The sequence below is a fragment of the Adiantum capillus-veneris genome, chromosome 22 (assembly GCF_014529385.1).
Source record: "Adiantum capillus-veneris isolate H3 chromosome 22, ASM1452938v2, whole genome shotgun sequence".
NCBI lineage: Eukaryota > Viridiplantae > Streptophyta > Polypodiopsida > Polypodiales > Pteridaceae > Adiantum > Adiantum capillus-veneris.
The window spans coordinates 17,299,427-17,317,714 of NC_140952.1; the positions used below are offsets into that span (position 1 = coordinate 17,299,427).

The window sequence follows — 18,288 nt, forward strand, 5'->3', positions numbered from 1 at the left end:
CAAGCCCTTATGGGGTGTGTCATCTATCAACAAAGTGTTGATATCATCACGTGGGACATGGATTTGGGAAAAAGGTTTATAGAATAGCAATACATTTGGTTTGGTAGGGTTGTAGTCTCCTTCAATGTAAACAAACTCCTTCTGCAAATACAAAAAATCAAATTGTGAACGTTCAATTCCCGCTACGTTGCAAAACCATATTTACAAGGGGATTGAGGTTTCTCTGCAACATAGAGGACCATATCGCAACCCGCAACCTTGGAAGTAGAAACTGTATAAATTCCTTGGTTCTTGGATGCACAATGACTTTGTGATCTCATATCCTAAAGTTATGCAGGTTGACAACTTCTACGTGGGGATCATACAGCTCCCAAAACAACAACAATCCATTGACGTCCATATTCTTTAATATAATTTATTACCGCAACAATCATAGGGATGTCTAGCAAAGGTCCATATTGGGTTTTCCTGCCATCGAGGTTGTCTTGTCTAGTGTTGACATCCTGGAGCGTCTTCTCTTGTTCTTCTGCTATTTGAGACTCTTGTGTCTCCAGTGTTGAGGGCTCCATTGCACCTGAATTTGCTTCTAATGTGCTATGATTTGTTTGTATGTGAGACATAAAAACCTCTTGATTTTCAAGCTCAATAGGTGGAGGTGTGGCAGAGGTATGCTCTATTGCTTGAGGGTTAGAGTGTTCTTTCTTAGCCCCTCCCTCTGCATAAACTTCATCTTTTAGAAACCCTCCAAGCATAGAGGGAGTTTCAACATTTATTTCTTTGTGAGCCCCTCAATCTGTGTGATCTTTCTCTTGTGTGGGATTCCCCTCATTTGGATTTTTCTCCTTATCAAACTCTCCCTCTGCAGCATTTCTCTTGTCAGAAGTCCCTTCCTCCTCTTGTTCCTGTCCTTTCTCAACTGCCCTTATGGAATCTATTTTTTGCAGTCCATCAACAGTCATCATTAACTTTACAATGTGGTAATCCAATAGGGTTTGTTATGCATCCATGCTCACGATATGTGAAATTGCGAGCAGATGTTGGATTAGGGTGGCACGGTATCGGTACTCTCCAATGGACTTTGCAAAAGACAAAACAAAAACAAAAAGGAACTGCGACACATTTTTGTCCAAACTATCACAATTTTATAGTAATGCTGTCTAAAATGCATACCTTTGACATGAATGGCTTTAATGCAAAAAAGCTCTGCATTATATACTCAGCATGGAGGAGGCATCTCCATACATAGCTTCCATCATTCTGTAAAGGCATTGTGACTTCCATAATTTTTGACCTGTATAGCTCTAGATTTCAGCATAGCCTTCCATATACGTGCAGCAGTCTTTTAATGCATATGCAACAAGCAGGAGGAGTTGGTATGAACCCAACACAATAACTGTCTCCATTTTCTATAAAAAAAATGAAACCAATAATTATTTACAATACTCACAATCTCAATTTTGGATGCGTTCCTTGAATTACGTTTAAAGTCCAGACAGCTGGCTTGTCAAGTTCAATGCAAACGAGGCTCCTGTGTGGCGGTTGCTCTCATAGGGAGAAATTATGGTTGTTACTTGCAACATTGGACAATGAGCAGCGACTTCTCGAATGTGCTGATAGGGGATATTTTCATTCCGAGAAAGGAAGAAATCTAGGAATCCAATATATATATTTATGCATGGCTTTGTGGAGGTAGATGGCTCTTTATCAAACTACAACATAATTTGATGTTGTTAGTCTCTAGCCTCATGGATGAATAAAAGTATGCTAGAGCTAGTGAAAGCATCTTACTTCAGGATGATATATACAATTGAATCTGTGATTTGAGCATCTAGATCCCGCAATATATTGATATCCATAGAATCTAATGCAAGTCTTCTTATACTATCTTCTAGTTGTATATCTACTATTAGTCCTTCCTCCATAGATGACAAAATTTTGTTGTTGTTGCTGACATCTATTTCGTGTGTAACAATGTGGTAGCTATTAACCTCTTCTTCTATAGCATGTATTGCCTTTTCCTTCTCTTTATGTTTATTTATCTCCTCTGCACACTGATTTTCCTACTTAGCCCTTGCCTTGGTTTTCACATCGTGGGTGGCTTCTACAATCTTCACCGCCTCTGGCTTTGATGGAGGAATAAGCAAAATTTTCCTTAGTTTATTATCTAGAAATTTATTGGGCTGGAGCAGCTTATTGTATCTCCACCTTACTCTTTTCAGAGTTTCACTATCATTGTCCATAATCGTTACCCTATGTGCATGTGATGCAACAATTGTTATGTCATTGAAATATTCCAGCAGAAAATCTTATGTTGCCTCTTGTAGTGCTAGCAATGCAACAGGTTTCCACCTTATGGTCCCAAAACATGCTTCCTCACATATTGACCTCACTAGTCTTTGAAGTGGAAGCTTTGGTACTAGAAGCTTGATACATTTCTAAGCCTTCCTCATTTCCCTAAACAATCTGATGTGTCTTTGTAGCCTATTCATCCTTGGAGCATTCAAGATTTTCATGGGCTTTCTTGGTCTCTTCTTTTTACTGGTAGATCTTCCTCCTAATTTAGCAGCCAAACCTGGTCCTAATTTGCTAGCCTTTCTCGCAGTCGCCTTTGTTCTTGCCATTTACATGTAAGCCAATCTATCTCTCTCTCTCTCTCTCTCTCTCTCTCTCTCTCTCTCTCTCTCTCTCTCTCTCTCTCTCTCTCTCTCTCTCTCTCTCTCTCTCTCTCTCTCTCTCTCTCTCTCTCTCTCTCTCTCTCTCTCTCTCTCTTTGTGGCATTATGGCATGCAAGAACGATTTAGCGAGTGATAGAATGATATCCGTGCGCCATTGTGCATACAAGAGCTCAATTTTTTTACCACAACATTAAAGTTCTTCTCTCTCTCTCTCTCTCTCTCTCTCTCTCTCTCTCTCTCTCTCTCTCTCTCTCTCTCTCTCTCTCTCTCTCTCTCTCTCTCTCTCTCTCTCTCTCTCTCTCTCTCTCTCTCTCTCTCTCTCTCTCTCTCTCTCTCTGAGTGGCATTATGGCCACAGGAACGATCTAAAGATTGTTAGAATGATATCCGCGTGCCATTGTGCACACAGGAGCTCTAATTTTAACCACAACATTAAAAATATTTTATATCACACATAGGGACACACACGTACACACACATTTGGGACAAAGTGTCATTATGGCACGCATAAGATGTTTAGCTGAACATAGAATCGTCTCCAAGCGCCATTGTGGAAACGTGTCAAATTTTTGGAGGGTTGACATCTAAGCTTGTGTATCAGTACCAATAAAATACCATTTTGAGTTTAGCATTCACACAAACACACACAACACTACTCTCTGTCTCTCTCTCATACCTGTAGGTATATGCGGGCAACAATACCCTCTGCATTGTCACCCTGTGTGCTGCTCTCTGAGCTGTTGTCCCTCTCTGTCTCTCTCTTTGTCCCTGTCTCTCATGATGGATGCTGGCACTATCTCTCTCTCTCTCTCTCTCTCTCTCTCTCTCTCTCTCTCTCTCTCTCTCTCTCTCTCTCTCTCTCTCTCTCTCTCTCTCTCTCTCTCTCTCTCTCTCTCTCTCTCTCTCTCTCTCTCTCTCTCTCTCTCTCTCTCTCTCTCTCGATCCCTCTTACATTTTACTCATGTTGGCACACCATTGGCTCATAATCATAATCATAAAATCTTAGCATAGCATAGCATAGCGTAGAAGTATATCTCCTCACATAATCATAAAATCTTAGCATAGCTTAGTAATTAGCTGGTAGAGGAGATGAGCATGCATTGAAGCTTGGCTCTTGGTTGGATTTGCATCACAAAGCCAAGAGTTGTTGGTGTAGGCCTCCCTTCTCACAAGCTTGGAGTAGATGATGATCTTTCCATTAAAGCTTGATAAGGAGAGAGAGTCTTCTTGCTTCACACATGAGATTGTGAGTGTGTGTGTGTGATAATTCCTTGCCAAAATCAGCCCACTCTCTCTCTCTCTCTTGGTCGACCCCTCTTGTATTTTACTCATGATGGCACCCCAAAGGCTCATGCCAGGCTTAGCCAATAAGAATTTGGAAGCATAATGGCTATCCTTCTGACATGTGTCCCCCTTTTCCCTTTTATGAGATCTTTAGGTAATTAAATAAATCAGTTAATTTCTCATTGGATCCCTTAGTCTTCTGGCCAATAGGAATCAAGCAAGCCATTGGGCTGCTGAATGCTCATTGGACCCCTTGGAAGACTGTCCAATAGTCTTCTAGAAAGGTTAATTTCTATTGTTTATTTTATCAAGTGTTTTTAAATGAATTAAACTAAAATTACTCTAGCCTAATTCTCATTGGTCCACCTCTATGGCCATCCAAAAGGATTTGAATGCATCTTGGGGGCAACTGGGCTAGGGAGCTGACATGTGTCCCCTATTCCCTTTGTGTAAAGGGCTTGCAAGTGTGTATGCGTGTGGGTGTGTATGTGTGTGTGTGTGTGTTTCTCTCTCATCCCCTACTAAAAGGGCTCGCCCCCTCCCATCTAGGGATTTGCAAAGACTTTTTTGGTCTTCTCAAAGGCATCCAATTTTCCTAAGGTTTGACCATTAGACTTTACATTGAGTTTTGGAACCTTAGCATTTTGGAAGTCTTAATGGGCTGAACCTTAGGGTCTTTGAAGCCCATTGTTTGTACACTGCTCTTTTGCAGATGGCCCCCTCTTTGGATCCCTATATTTCCTCCTTTAGATCCCTACTATGGCCGGTCTGCCAGCTTAACCAATATTCTAGCTTTTTCTCCCCTTGTACTTCTCCATATTACATGATCAGTTTAACATGAGAAAATCATTTAGGAGATTTAGTTATTAGTTTTTATGACATTACCTCTCTCTTGAAATCATAGTCGTCCTCGACTATGGGGTAGAGAAGATAAAGCCTATTCATTAGTCTTTTTTCTAGCGGGTAGAGGATCCCTATCTTACCCTATGACATCATTCCAGAGTGGATGACTAATCCATTTCGCACTTGAGAGCCTAAGCTGCCGCAAGCATGTTTGCACATTAGTCCTATCAATCTTCCATAGTAGAGTGACAAGCTCTACTTGGTGTTTGGAAGACGTCGTCTCCACAAACTTGATTCTAAGCATGCATACTACTTAACATTTGTGCACAATAAAGAAAAAGAGAGTCTTATAAGACAAAAACTTTGTTCATTTTAAACATTTGTACATTTTCTTACTCTACGGAAGCATTGTAAGCATTGACAAGGTTTAGGCTATCCTTTAATTGTATGCCTTGCATCCATCTAGCATCTTCAAGAGGATAGTTCTTAAACTTAATTAGATACCGTCGGATAATCTTACCTCCTCTCAATACCTTGTCTTCATGTTGGAGAATGGACTCGGGCTGTAGCACCTCTTCTTGGTCGTCGATCTCCGATGGGTCTTCAATAGTTGGTTCTTGAGGTGGTTGTCCTTTGTAAGGCTTTAGTAGGCTCACATGAAAAGCATTAAGTATGAGCCAATGACTGGGCAACTTGAGTTGATAAGCCATGTCATTGATTGGTCTAAGAATCTGGAAGGGACCATAGTACCTTTTTTCTAACTTAGCATAGTACTTTTGGTGTCCCGTAGGATTCTTTCCTGTCGTGTGCCTTAATCGAGCCTTGGGGAATTTAAGCAGACCTAATCATTTTCTTTAAAGATTTGGGCTATTCTGTGCTTATCAGCCAACAGCCTTTTGCCTTTGTTGTAAGATAGAGATAGCATCCTTAATTTTTTGGAAAGATTCTTGTTGGTCTCAACTATACTCATCTGCAACGAAGATCTTTCCATGTAACTTAAGTAGCAGGGGAATTTTTTATCTTCCCTCAATTATCTCAAAAGGTGCTTTTACCGTGGAAGTATGTACAGTATTATTGTAGGCATACTCCACTAAAGGTAAGTACTTCTCCCATTGGGACCTTTGATCTACTTCCGTTATGTAGGCTTTTAGTAGATCAAGAATTGTTAGGTTAGCTATTTCACTTTGGCCATCCGTTTGCGGGTGATAGGCCAAAGAGAAGTTTAGCCTTGTCCCTACATTCTTAAAGAGACCCTTCCAGAAATTACTATTCATTCTAGGATATCTATCTGACACTATGGACATCGGCAAGCCATGGTACTTGAAGATTTGTGATATGAAGAGGATTGCCATTTGATGGGCTTTGATAGTCTTTTTGACAGGTATAAAATGAGCTTGTTTGCTGGACCTATCTACTATCGTCCATATTCTCGTATTCCCATGGATAGACTTGGGCAATCCAAAGATAAAATCCATGTATATGCTCTCCCATGGTGAATTAGGGATTGGCAAAGGTTGAAGCAAACCAGGTTGCTTCCCTCTATCAAACTTTGTCTTTTGGCATACCACACATTTAGAAACATACTCTTGTATGTTTTCTTACATGGCAGGCCAATAGAAATATGTTTCAATCCCTTTTAGGGTAGACTGAATCCCTCTATGTCCCGCATAAGGAGGAGCATGAGATGCATACATTGTTCTCCTTGGCAGACCATGTATACCTTGCATTTTTCTTTGTTATGTCATGTAATGGTCCCGTGATTTGTGATAACTTTTCTATGAAGCGTCTATAGTATGCACACATATCTATAAAGCTTCTTAGTTCATGAATTCCTTGGATTAGGCCATCCTTTTATTATCTCTAGCTTTGATGGATCCATTTGGATGCCATCTTGAGAGATAATATGACCTAAACACTAAATCTCTTCTATAAAAAACTCACTTTCTTTTTATTAATATAAAGTTTATTCTCTCATAAGACTTGAAATATTACCTAGAGATGTTGCTTGTGTTCTTCTAATGAATTAGAGTAGACGATAACGTCATCAAAGGACGACCTCTTCCACGCGGCATAGGATTTCCTATGGCCTCTTCTTTTTGGTGGTTCAAGAGTTGCACCATCGCTTTCTTTAGAAGATGAAGAATTTGAGGAAGATCGAGAAGAGGGTGACCTCTTTCTCGTCTTTTTCTTGCCTTGTTCGTCCTTGTCTGCACCGTCACTTTCTTCGTAAGAGGAAGAGGATGAAGAAGATGGAGAAGGGGGTGACCTCTTTCTCGCCTTTTTCTTCTTTTGTTTTCTATCATCCCTCTTTGAATTATGGTGTGGAGAAGTATGTGATGGTCTTCTCCATTTAGGAGGTGATGGAGAGCGTTTTGCCCTCCATCTTTGTGGAGCCATCTCCATCGAGGTGGCAGGAGACTCACTTCTTTCTCGTTATTTTGGTGGTGGCTCTTGAGTTCTCCTCTGGGAAGGAGATGCGTCATCAAGAAGTAAATTTTTGATCCCTTCGTATGGATCCTCTTCTTCTTCCCGAATCGGAGAGAAAACTCTTTTGGAAGTCTCACAAGGAGGCTTCCTAGGTACTCTCTCTTCATGGTGGGGAGTTTGGAGAATCCCATGAGCACGAAGCTGCCGTTGCACTTCACTTTGGAGGAATGGATTGCCCATGGCTTGTTGAAGCCTAGAAACAACGTAGTTAACAAGCATAGGGGCATCATTAGTAGCCTGCTCATTAGCAAAATCAAAGCTATCAACATTAATTTCACTCTCTTTACTATTGTCAGCCATTCTAACAACTTTTAGGTGTACTTCGGCACTTCAAGCCCTAGTTGCTACTCCTCTTTACCCCTTTAGAAAAGCACTCAAGCTACTGTACCCGTGGCTCCAACATCATTAATTGCATTAAATAGAAGAGAGTTTCTTTTAACACCAATACAATGCCGGCTCGTGTCAAGCTTCTAAAAATAGCTAAATAGTGGTTAAGCCATAGGCAAGCCCCATAGGACTCTGGGATCCTCCTCCCTACCGCCCCTTATATAGGCTAGCTCCTAGCACTTGCCCTAAGCGGATCCCCAGTCCGCACTGGTCCAGCCAGCCCTTGGCCTAGGTCCCTTACCCCCTAGGTTGGGCCTTGCCCTGTAGGACCCTTGTCCTGACATTACTCCCCCCTTATGAAAGAGTTTTCATCCTCGAAAACACAAGTAGTAATATCTTCTTAAGAATACTGATGTTCTCTTTATTGACGTCCCATAAATGAGCCAGTTGTCTGTATGACCAATAATTGGTGCAGTGAGGAGGTTCAATGAAACCAAGAGCAATATCTTGATTTTCAACATTGTTGTCCGTTTGCAACCACTTGGGTCTAAATGGTAACTCCATTTATAACTCACTTGAGTACTATAAAGGAGAAACCATAACGAAGAGTTCCCAAAGGCATAACCAGTGTTTAGATCTTCTGAAGGTACTGGAATAATTCAAGGAAACCTTGGTGCAACTGTCCCTAAAGTTGAGAGCCAGATTTCCAACTTGTGTGAGTATCTTAAAAAGCTTCATAACTACGAAGAAGTATAGTAGGGTGTGTCCTTATGGCAGACTTTTGAACATATTGGAACACATAGAACTACAGGTTCTTCCCTAATGAAGGTTACTTGCCAACATACTTTGTCAGCACACCTCGTAAGTCCTTGACGTATGAAAGTATTGACACAATCTCCAACCCCACCACAAGAGGTGTTCAAAGTCGAAAATCGTACTTAAGCAAATTCTAGAATAGGGAGAAAATCATCTATTCAAAAATGCGTTGTGCTAACGTATGCTCTTAGCAGATCATTTAGCACAAGATTACTCTTTGTAATCTGCCTATCCCCTTGGATAACTGATAGTACTGAGGTGTGTTTTCCTCACGGTTTACAAACAGTCGTTCCAGATGACTGGCAAACGGGGAATCACAGTAGTGTTTAACATTGGTGAGGAATCAACAATGTCCGAAATAACCATAGTGGTTAACTTGACAAAATCCACAAACACCCAAACCGAGCCATGACCTCTATTGGGCATTAGTAGACCCAAAAGTATTCCAAAAGAGAGTGAACATAGAGTGAAAAATGCTTCATAAGCAACAACCTGAGGAATATGGATGCCGTTCCAAATTAGCCTTTGCTAAACACTAGGACCCATAACACCTAGTGTGCATGCATTTAGCAAAAACTAACCCGAACCTGTATATCCATAATAGTCCTTGCCAATACTTATGGAAAAATGTGATGCGCCTAGCCCACATTGAAAGGAATCTAAATAGTTCTGAAAAGAAACTAAATACTTTTACTTGCAATCTTTTGCAAGCCTTGCTGAAACGTCTGAATCACAGTAGAAGGTGAAACATTGATCACTTCTAGGTACATACAATGAAACTTTTCATTAACAACTTATAGCCTTGCTATATGTATAAACAACCATCTGTAATGTTGTTTAGCAGTACTTGTACCTTAACAAGTCATTCTAAGTATCCGACATTTTCTGGCCACGAAATTGCTCATGATACGTCGTGCTAAAAAATGGTCTAGAAAACAGATGTGACCAGCACCTAGGGACTTTGTCGTGACACATAATTTAAATAATGGCGCCATTGTCAGTCCAGAGACTCATATTCTCCACATGTGGAATATGTCTCATGTAAGGATGTGTAAAAAAGGACATCCTTCAAGTACAAGATGTACATGTGTGTGGAGGTAACTGCAAACACTCTACGACGGGAGTGAGAGGGACTCTCATTAGTCTTGCTCCACTGGCTAAACCGAACTCCTTGAGTTCCTAGACCATGTTGTATCCCATGTGACAACATGTGCCAAATTGAACCCTACCAGTAGGTTCCTAACAATATAAGGCAGAAAGATAGATTGGACACTGGGTCCAAAATACTTTGTGCCGACATGCCCTTGGCATGTCTCCGTAACATTCAAGCGTACTTATTTGTTTTGAAAAACCAAGAAAAGCATACTAAAAATGGAATAAAACCAAATCAATAGATGCGTACCTGGAAATTTGAACGTAATGTTCACTTACCCGTATTCAAATGGAGAGGAGCACGTCCCCTACCGAAAAAAAAACAAACATCCTTGCACTGGGAACCTGGGGTGTTGCCCTTGCAAACCGTTCCCTTGGATTTAGAATCTACGTAGTCAAACCCCTTGGTAAGATGCCTTGTAGAAACTACTCAACTAGCAGATAACGGTAACCAACATAGTCAACCGTGTACAGAATGATTGGAAACAACTTGAAAAGTGTGTTCGGTCGCTACCGCGTGGTAGATTGTGGAAGTCTTTCCTTGAAAGTAGAACTGGGAGAGATCAACTATGCATATCAAACTGTGATCCATAATGCCTATGGGGTGATGCAGCAACGGGTCTTACCCCAAAACAGTATGTCCATAGACACGCCGTAGTGCTAGAGATAGAGCATGAAATCCACACAAGTGAATTGCCAAGCTCTTATGGACAGCCATGCTGTCACAACTGATTGTTGCGTCTATACTCCGTGGTAGAGAGCAGCTGGTGTGAGTGTAGTCTGAAAGCATGTTAACTTGTCATGCTTTTTCATGTCCCGAACAATGCTAACTAGCACAATTTTGACATATGCGAACTAGTACAATAACTTGAGCTACATCTCCAAGATCTATGACATATGATATATCAATAGAAAGCACTTGAAACAAGGAATCCAAATGTACAACCTCCGCCAAATTTTGATATTATTTGTAAAAAATTTACCGGACGCCCAACTTTTTGAAGATGTGCTAACTTGAAACTGCTAACTAGCACAAAAAGCGCGATAGGTTAACATGCTTTCACCCTGTAAGATTAGCAAAAACTTGCACTAACAACATATAGTGCAAAAAATGACACCCTAAACATTCGTAATGACAAGATGCTTGCTTGTCAATTAACGTCAATGTGTAATCCACTGGGTAGTGTTGTTCAATCTTGAGAACAATCATCCAAGGAATACCAACAAGTGGATCTTATCCTAGGTTTAGCAATGGCTCTTAGCCACCGTGCGTGGTTCCTAACCATCATGGAAATTAGTGTTCAGTCGTATGAAGACTAATATGGATGGCACCTTGCCTAATTTCTAGCTGAGAGTTTTAGAGCATCTTCGCTTAGTAGTGAAACATGAAACCAAACTTCGTAGAAAATTTTCATTTTGTTCCTTAGAGAAAGAGATGCAGAACGAACAGAAGAGCATGCTAGGTTGAGGAACTTTGCTTAAGTTTTCAGAGTGTGTGCCCAAGCTATGTGTTCTTACGCATCTTAAGCCTGACTTGCAACTTATCATATAAGCATTCCCCAGTTTTTCGGTATGATTGTCTCATCGAGAGAGGTAACAGAAAAACACAAAACGCTGTCCGATCCACCGGCCTTGGCGGGGTTGTGATTGTCCTTGACAAAGTTGCAAGTGTGATAGCGGAAGTGTAATGCATGAAGTGGTAGAATTGAAGCCATCGCCCTCGCATGCCTTGCATGCAGAATTTTAATCCCTTGTGGAGAGTGATGGCCTATAGTGTGAGAACCAAAACTATAAGTGCCTTGCACAGTTTTAGACTAGTAGGGATGCAGTGATCTGTGATTCCCTGGTCATTGCTGTAACCAGTTGTCATGAAATTTGGAAGGAAAAACTCATTCCAAAATGGCTTATAGCCATATCTGCACAGACGCCATCGTATATCCTATACATCTGTCTGGTACATAATGAAATACCCTGCAATATGAATTAACCTACAAACACCTTGCCTATTTCTTCGCAATTTTGTATGGTCAAACCATATGCCGAACCTGCGAAGTCTCAATACGAAATTGGGCAATTATGAAAGCCGTGCTTCACATAAATACTTCTATGCGAGATATGCTTGCCAATTTATAGAGCAAAAGAAAGTCGACGTTGTTGAGCATTTACTAATAATTGACCTTGTTGAATTGGCCCCATGTACTGAAAAGCAAAAAAACTTGCAAAATAAGTATTGTGTACCTGCTTGGCTTGATTTCGGTTGTCCTTGACCTGATAGATTTGTCGAAATTGACAGAACCTCTGGAAAACTTTGTCGAGGAACCATATCTGAGCAAAAATGAAGATCTAGAATGCGATAGAGAGAAACCCGCGCCGACTTCTCAAGCTGGAACGGGGACTTTTCCCGTCTCGAATGCGGCTCCTAGCCTTGGCATTTGTTACAAATTCAAGATGGGGACTTTCCCATCTTGATTTCAGCTCATAGCCTTTGCATGTCCTTCCCTTCTTGATTGCATGTAGCTGCCTCTTGCGATGTGCACCCATTGCCATGCAGTTTGGAGAACAATGGAATAGCAAGAGTGTATCGGGTCTGGAAAAATTTGCCTAGGAGCTATGCCCTAGCAAAACGAAAACACCGAAGTATGGAAATAGAGGCCTGTCGACTTCTTGGGTCAACTCAAGGGCACTTGAACATGTGCTCCCTAATAGTTTCCATACTCAAAGCATAAAACATTTACATCAATAGCACAAACAAAGCATACCTGAGCTGCCATTTTTGTAAACAAAAGAGATTAAGCTATCAGGCCAGTCCGCACGGTAAATTCTTCAAGCAGTCTCATGATGAAGCTTTGAGATCGTAAGTGGGGATCCTTTGCTGATACTTGTGAGCACCGTAGTGGAGAACCATATCCGCTACCATACCTGGGATAATCACAACGCAGAACCAAGTCCGCTACTGGCTCGGATATTCCATACTTTATGTAATGTGCCCGCAATTGATGAGACGCCATCAACCAGTGTAGCATGCCAACATGGATGCCTTCTCAGCTTTCTGCAGAAAATCTGAGAGCCCAAGACGGTGGCCCTTGGCCCGCATGATTCCATGCAACAAGCATGGTTGTTTGGTTCATCCATGGGGTGCGTCCTTGCATAGCATGGGCTGCAGCCCTTAGCAAAAGTGGGTGCCCAAAATAGGGCGCCCAACCTTGGATTCCAAAAAAAATTAAAAGTTAACGTATAATTTTACCTGGCCATGGCGCGTTGCACAAAGCCATCAAGGAGTTACTGTAAACCGTTGATGGCACCCTCCATGGGTCTTCGTTGCGGGCGAGCCTATGAGATGTCCTGGCGCCACCAAGGCGACTCCATCAAGCCTATCAAGGGCCGTTTTCCCGCTAGGCAATTCCGCCCACTATGTGTGTGCAAGCGGGCTTCCCGCGGCCCTGTATGCTCTTCTTTCCCGGCCTCGACTGCTAAGGGATCCTACCCATGGCCTGGATCGGCCTCTTGCCCTCCATGGAAACTCTCATGAAAGAGAGAGAGAGAGAGAGAGAGAGAGAGAGAGAGAGAGAGAGAGAGAGAGAGAGAGAGAGAGAGAGAGAGAGAGAGAGAGAGAGAGAGAGAGACCAAAGAGAGAGAGTCCTTCCCCTTCCTCCATAGCTCTCACCTCCCTCCCTGAGCTCTGATACCAATATAAGACCTAGGGTAACTGAACTTGGGATCCTCCTCCCTACGCCCCTTATATAGGCTAGCTCCTAGCACTTGCCCTAAGCGGATCCCCAGTCCGCACTAGTCCAGCCGGCCCTTGGCCTAGGTCCTTGACCCCCTAGGTTGGGCCTTGCCCTGTAGGACCCTTGTCCTGACACTTACTCAATTGAAATTAATAATACCAACCATTTTTAGCTAGCTTGAAGACCTCCCTTCTTGAGCAAGAAAAGAGAAACCTTGTGCTTTGATACCAATGTAACGTTTAATGGCGTAGTAACTTGTGTGTAGCGGAAAATAACATGAACATAGTGAGCATTTCATTAGAATAGGGTCCTAATGAGCATAGCAAGAGTGCTTGGATGGAGAGAGCAACAAAAAACATAAAACCTAGTTAGATAGGCATAAACAATACTTCAAAAGAGAGAGAAATTAAGCTATTGACAACAATTGAGGACCGCATTTACATGGAGACGGTCCCCCCTCCAAAAGGCTTTGAAGTATAGGTTTCCCCCATCAAAGGAGACATTTTACAATACAATACTTTATGTTCCTTCAGTAACTTGTTGGTGCAATGAAGATGGACGCTTCAAGCACCATGCACACACTTATAAAACACAATATCAATTCCCTCACGGTCTCAGACCCAAGACCTCTCACACCTTCAAAGATGGTGAGAGTTAGCGGGGTATGAGAGTAGATTGAGAGGAAGAAGGAGTATTCTTATGAGAAAGAAGTATATCTACTCACATAATCATAAAAGCTTAGCATAGCTTAGTAATTAGCTGGTAGAGGAGGTGAGCATGCATTGAAGCTTGGCTCTTGGTTGGATTTGCATCACAAAGCCAAGGGTTGTTGGTCTTAGCCTCCCTTCTCACAAGCTTGGAGTAAATGATGAGCTTTCCATTAAAGCTAGAGAAGGAGAGAGAGTCTTCTTGATTCACTTATGAGATTGTGTGAGTGTGTGTGTGATAATGCCTTGCCAAAATCAGCCCACTCTCTCTCTCTTTCTTGGTCGACCCCTCTTGCATTTTACTCATGTTGGCACCCCAATGGCTCATGCCAGTCTTAGCCAATAAGAATTTAGAAGCATAAAGGCTAGCCTTCTGACATGTGTCCCCCTTTTCTCTTCTATGAGAGCTTTAGGTAATTAAATAAATCAATTAATTTTTCATTGGATCCCTTAGTCTTCTGGCCAATAGGAATCAGGCAAGCCATTGGGCTGCTAAATGCTCATTAGACCCCTTGGGAGACTGCCCAATAGTCTTCTAGAGAGGTTAATTTCTATTGGTTATTTTATCAAGTGTTTTTAAATGAATTAAACTAAAAGTACTCTAGCCTAATTCTCATTGGTCCACCTCTATGGCCATCCAAAAGGATTTGACTACATCTTGGGGGCAACTGGGCTAGGGAGCTGACATGTGTCCCCTATTCCCTTTGTGTAAAGGGCTTGCGAGTGTGTGTGTGTGTGTGTGTGTGTGTGTGTGTGTGTGTGTGTGTGTGTGTGTGTGTGTGTGTGTGTGTGTGTTTCTCTCTCATCCCCTACTAAAAGGGATCGCCCCCTCCCATCTAGGGATTTGCAAAGACTTTTTTGGTCTTCTCAAAGGCATCCAATTTCCATAAGTTTGACCATTGGACTTTGCATTGAATTTTGGAACCTTAGCATTTTGGAAGTCTTAATAGGCTGAACCTTAGGGTCTTTGAAGCCCATCGTTTGTACATTGCTCTTTTGCAGATTCTCCCCCCTCCCCCCCCCCTCTGGATCCCTATTTTCCCTCCTTTGGATCCCTATTGTGGCCGGACTGCCAGCTTAATCAATATTCTATCTTTATCTCCCCTGGTACTTCCCCATATTAAATAATTAGTTTAACATGAGACAATCATTTAGGAGAATTAGATATTACTTACTATGACATCTATGGTAAGCCTTTGCTTCCACCGATCATTGTCACTAAGGATAAGTTTTTTATAGCAGATGAGTTTGTCGGAGATTTGGGCACAGTCTATGGGCAAGTTAATAGAGCAATTTTGCGTTCTTAGGAAAAACATAACAAAGCTGCAGAGAAGCACATATGGAGTCTGGCCTTAATAGTCGGTCAATTAGTCTTACTCAAGTTTGAGAAGGCAATACTAAAGAAACAAGCGACTCATAGAGGAAAAGTGGTAAAACTTTCCAATCATTATTATGGGCCGATTAAGATAATTGACGAAGTGAACTATGTGACATTCTGATTAGATTTACCATCTGATTGGAAGATCCACAATACTTTCCATGTTAGTTTACTCCATCCATATAAGGGGCCACCTCCAAGTCAAGCTATCGCTAAGGAACCTCTTGAGGTTGAGGAAACAAAAGAAATATTTCAATCGAAGCAGATAATTCATCATCAGGAGCGGTCACTTAAGTCCGGGAAGATTACGCACAAGTATTTGATAAAGTTCAAGAATTATTCTACTTTAGACGCTAAGTGGATGACCGAGCAAGAATTAGCATCCTATCCTAAGATTTTGGAAGGATATGTACAAGCACTACAGTTGAGGACAATTGTTTAGAAACCAGTGATATGTTGCTAAATGGACTATTTGCTTGTTTTTTTGAGTGATTTCTTTTGAAATTAGAATATTTAAATATGTGCACTTGAACCGTAAGGTTAGGAACTGTAGATCTACTCGAATGATTAAAAATCCATCAAGAAATGGCAACTTTGATATGTCATATAAAGGGTGACATTAAGCATTGAGAAGGGCTTGTACCATTAGTTCGGTAGGAAAGACCGGGAATCGGATATTCCTGATGCGTCACTTAATGGGTGACGGGCCCAACGAAAAGGGAATATTCCGTTTTTCTGGCATAAAACCCGAACTGGAAAGGGGAATACGCGTAAAGATGGAAGCACAAGAATAAAGATAGGTTCTGGGAAGCTTTTCCTAAAAAAGCAAAATATTTTAACATGTTTTCTGGGAAAAGCAGACGCTTTCCCGCAAGGAATCTCTATTTGAATTGCATCTGTGCTTGAGAACTACACCCGAGGATGCTTGGAATGTGCCTGTGTAGCATCAATTTTTAGCTCACTAAGTTTTATTCAGTTTTGTCCAAGTGCACATATTTTTTTAAAGGTGACCGACCATCCACTTAATAAGTGGAAAGCCCATTAAAAAATACAACAAGGGCTTATTAAAAAAAAACACAACACCAACAATCTCTATACACTGCGATCAAAAGCCAATGCTCTCTCTCCTCTTTCTAAATCTGTCGCCAAGTCTCTCTCTCTCTCTCTCTCTCTCTCTCTCTCTCTCTCTCTCTCTCTCTCTCTCTCTCTCTCTCTCTCTCTCTCTCTCTCTCTCTCTCTCTCTCTCTCTCTCTCCTTCGACTACACTACAAGAGGCTATTCATATTAGCGACGCTCAAAAAAAAAAATCCCGGCGTCGCTATGAGCGTCGCAAATTTACTTGTAAATTTGCGACGCTCATAGCGACGCCGGCTGGGGTTAAAAAAAAAAACAGAGAGAGCCCAAAAACTCAGATCTCAGATCTGAGTTTTTCGGCACCCTCAAGCAAGGAGCAGGTAACGCTCTCTCTCTCTCTCTCTCTCTCTCTCTCTCTCTCTCTCTCTCTCTCTCTCTCTCTCTCTCTCTCTCTCTCTCTCTCTCTCTCTCTCTTTCTTCTCCACACACACACACACACACACACACACACGAGGAGAGGAAGGCACCCAAAAACTCAGATCTCAGATCTCAGATCTCAGATCTGAGTTTTTCGGCGCTCTCAAGCAAGGAGCAGGTAACGCTCTCCCTCTCTCTCTCTCTCTCTCTCTCTCTCTCTCTCTCTTTCTTCTCCATACACACACACACACACACACGAGGAGAGGAAGGAGAGCCAGGTATGCTCCTTCCCTCTCCTCACTCTCATGTTCCCTTCCCCTCTTTCTCTCTCCCTCTCTCTCTCTCTCTCTCTCTCTCTCTCTCTCTCACACACACACACACACACACACACACACACACATAGTGCTTTTGAGAGAGAGAGAGAGAGAGAGAGAGAGAGAGAGAGAGAGAGAAAGAGTACAAACATAAACAAAAACGCACACACACATACATAAACAAAGAATGCACACACACATTGAGAGAGGAAAAGAGAGAGAGAGAGAGAGAGAGAGAGAGAGAGAGAGAGAGAGAGCATGCATAAACAAAAAACGTACACATTGAGAGAGGAAAAGAGAGAGAGAACATGCATAAACAAAAAACGCACACAGAGAGGAAAAGAGAGAGAAAACATGCATAAACAAAAAAACGCACACACATTGAGAGAGAAAGAGAGAGAAACTAATTTAACGTCGTAGGAAACTAATTAAAATTAAAAGACCTAAAGATCTAGCCGACGAGGAGTTGAACTCAAGACCTATTATTCAAGAGGGAAATGGCATAACCAATCTATCATACTTGGCATGGGTGATAGAAAGGTTATACCATTTATCTCTTTTTATTGGCATACACATCCACACACGCGCACACACACAAGAAGAAGAGAGTTATAACGTCGTAGGAAACTATCCTAAAAGACGTTAAAGATTAGGTTAGATGTAGACTTACGTTAAATTAGATTTAGGTTTATTTAAGTTAAATTAGATTAGATTTAGATTTATTTTTAGTTAGATTTACGTTTATTTACTCTAGATTTCGATTTTCGTTATATTAGATTAGATTTAGGTCTCCATAGACTGCGATGCCTGCATGAAGTGGGTGAAGAAAGCCCTCAATGGAATATAGGGTATTGCTGCCTTCACTCATGGTGGGTCCGTCGATCCAAAAGTACTGGTGAAATGTCTTCAAAAGATAGGGAAGAAGGTGGATCTTCAGGGCAGCAAGAGTCACTACATCCCCGACAATGAACATCTAGACAACCTCTAGTCATTCAACAGCAACTTCAAAGTTAGTAACAAGAGCAAGAACGGTCCAAAGGGCCAATTGCTGTCGTCAGATGTGGATGGAGATGAGGCAGCGTCACCG

At 41.7% G+C, this 18,288-nt stretch overlaps 1 pseudogene; it reads right to left on the reverse strand.

The window, feature by feature from the left end:
• Positions 1–788: 788 nt before the first annotated feature.
• Positions 789–18,288, reverse strand: part of LOC147428971 (uncharacterized) — a 28,529-nt pseudogene continuing 11,029 nt past the window's right edge.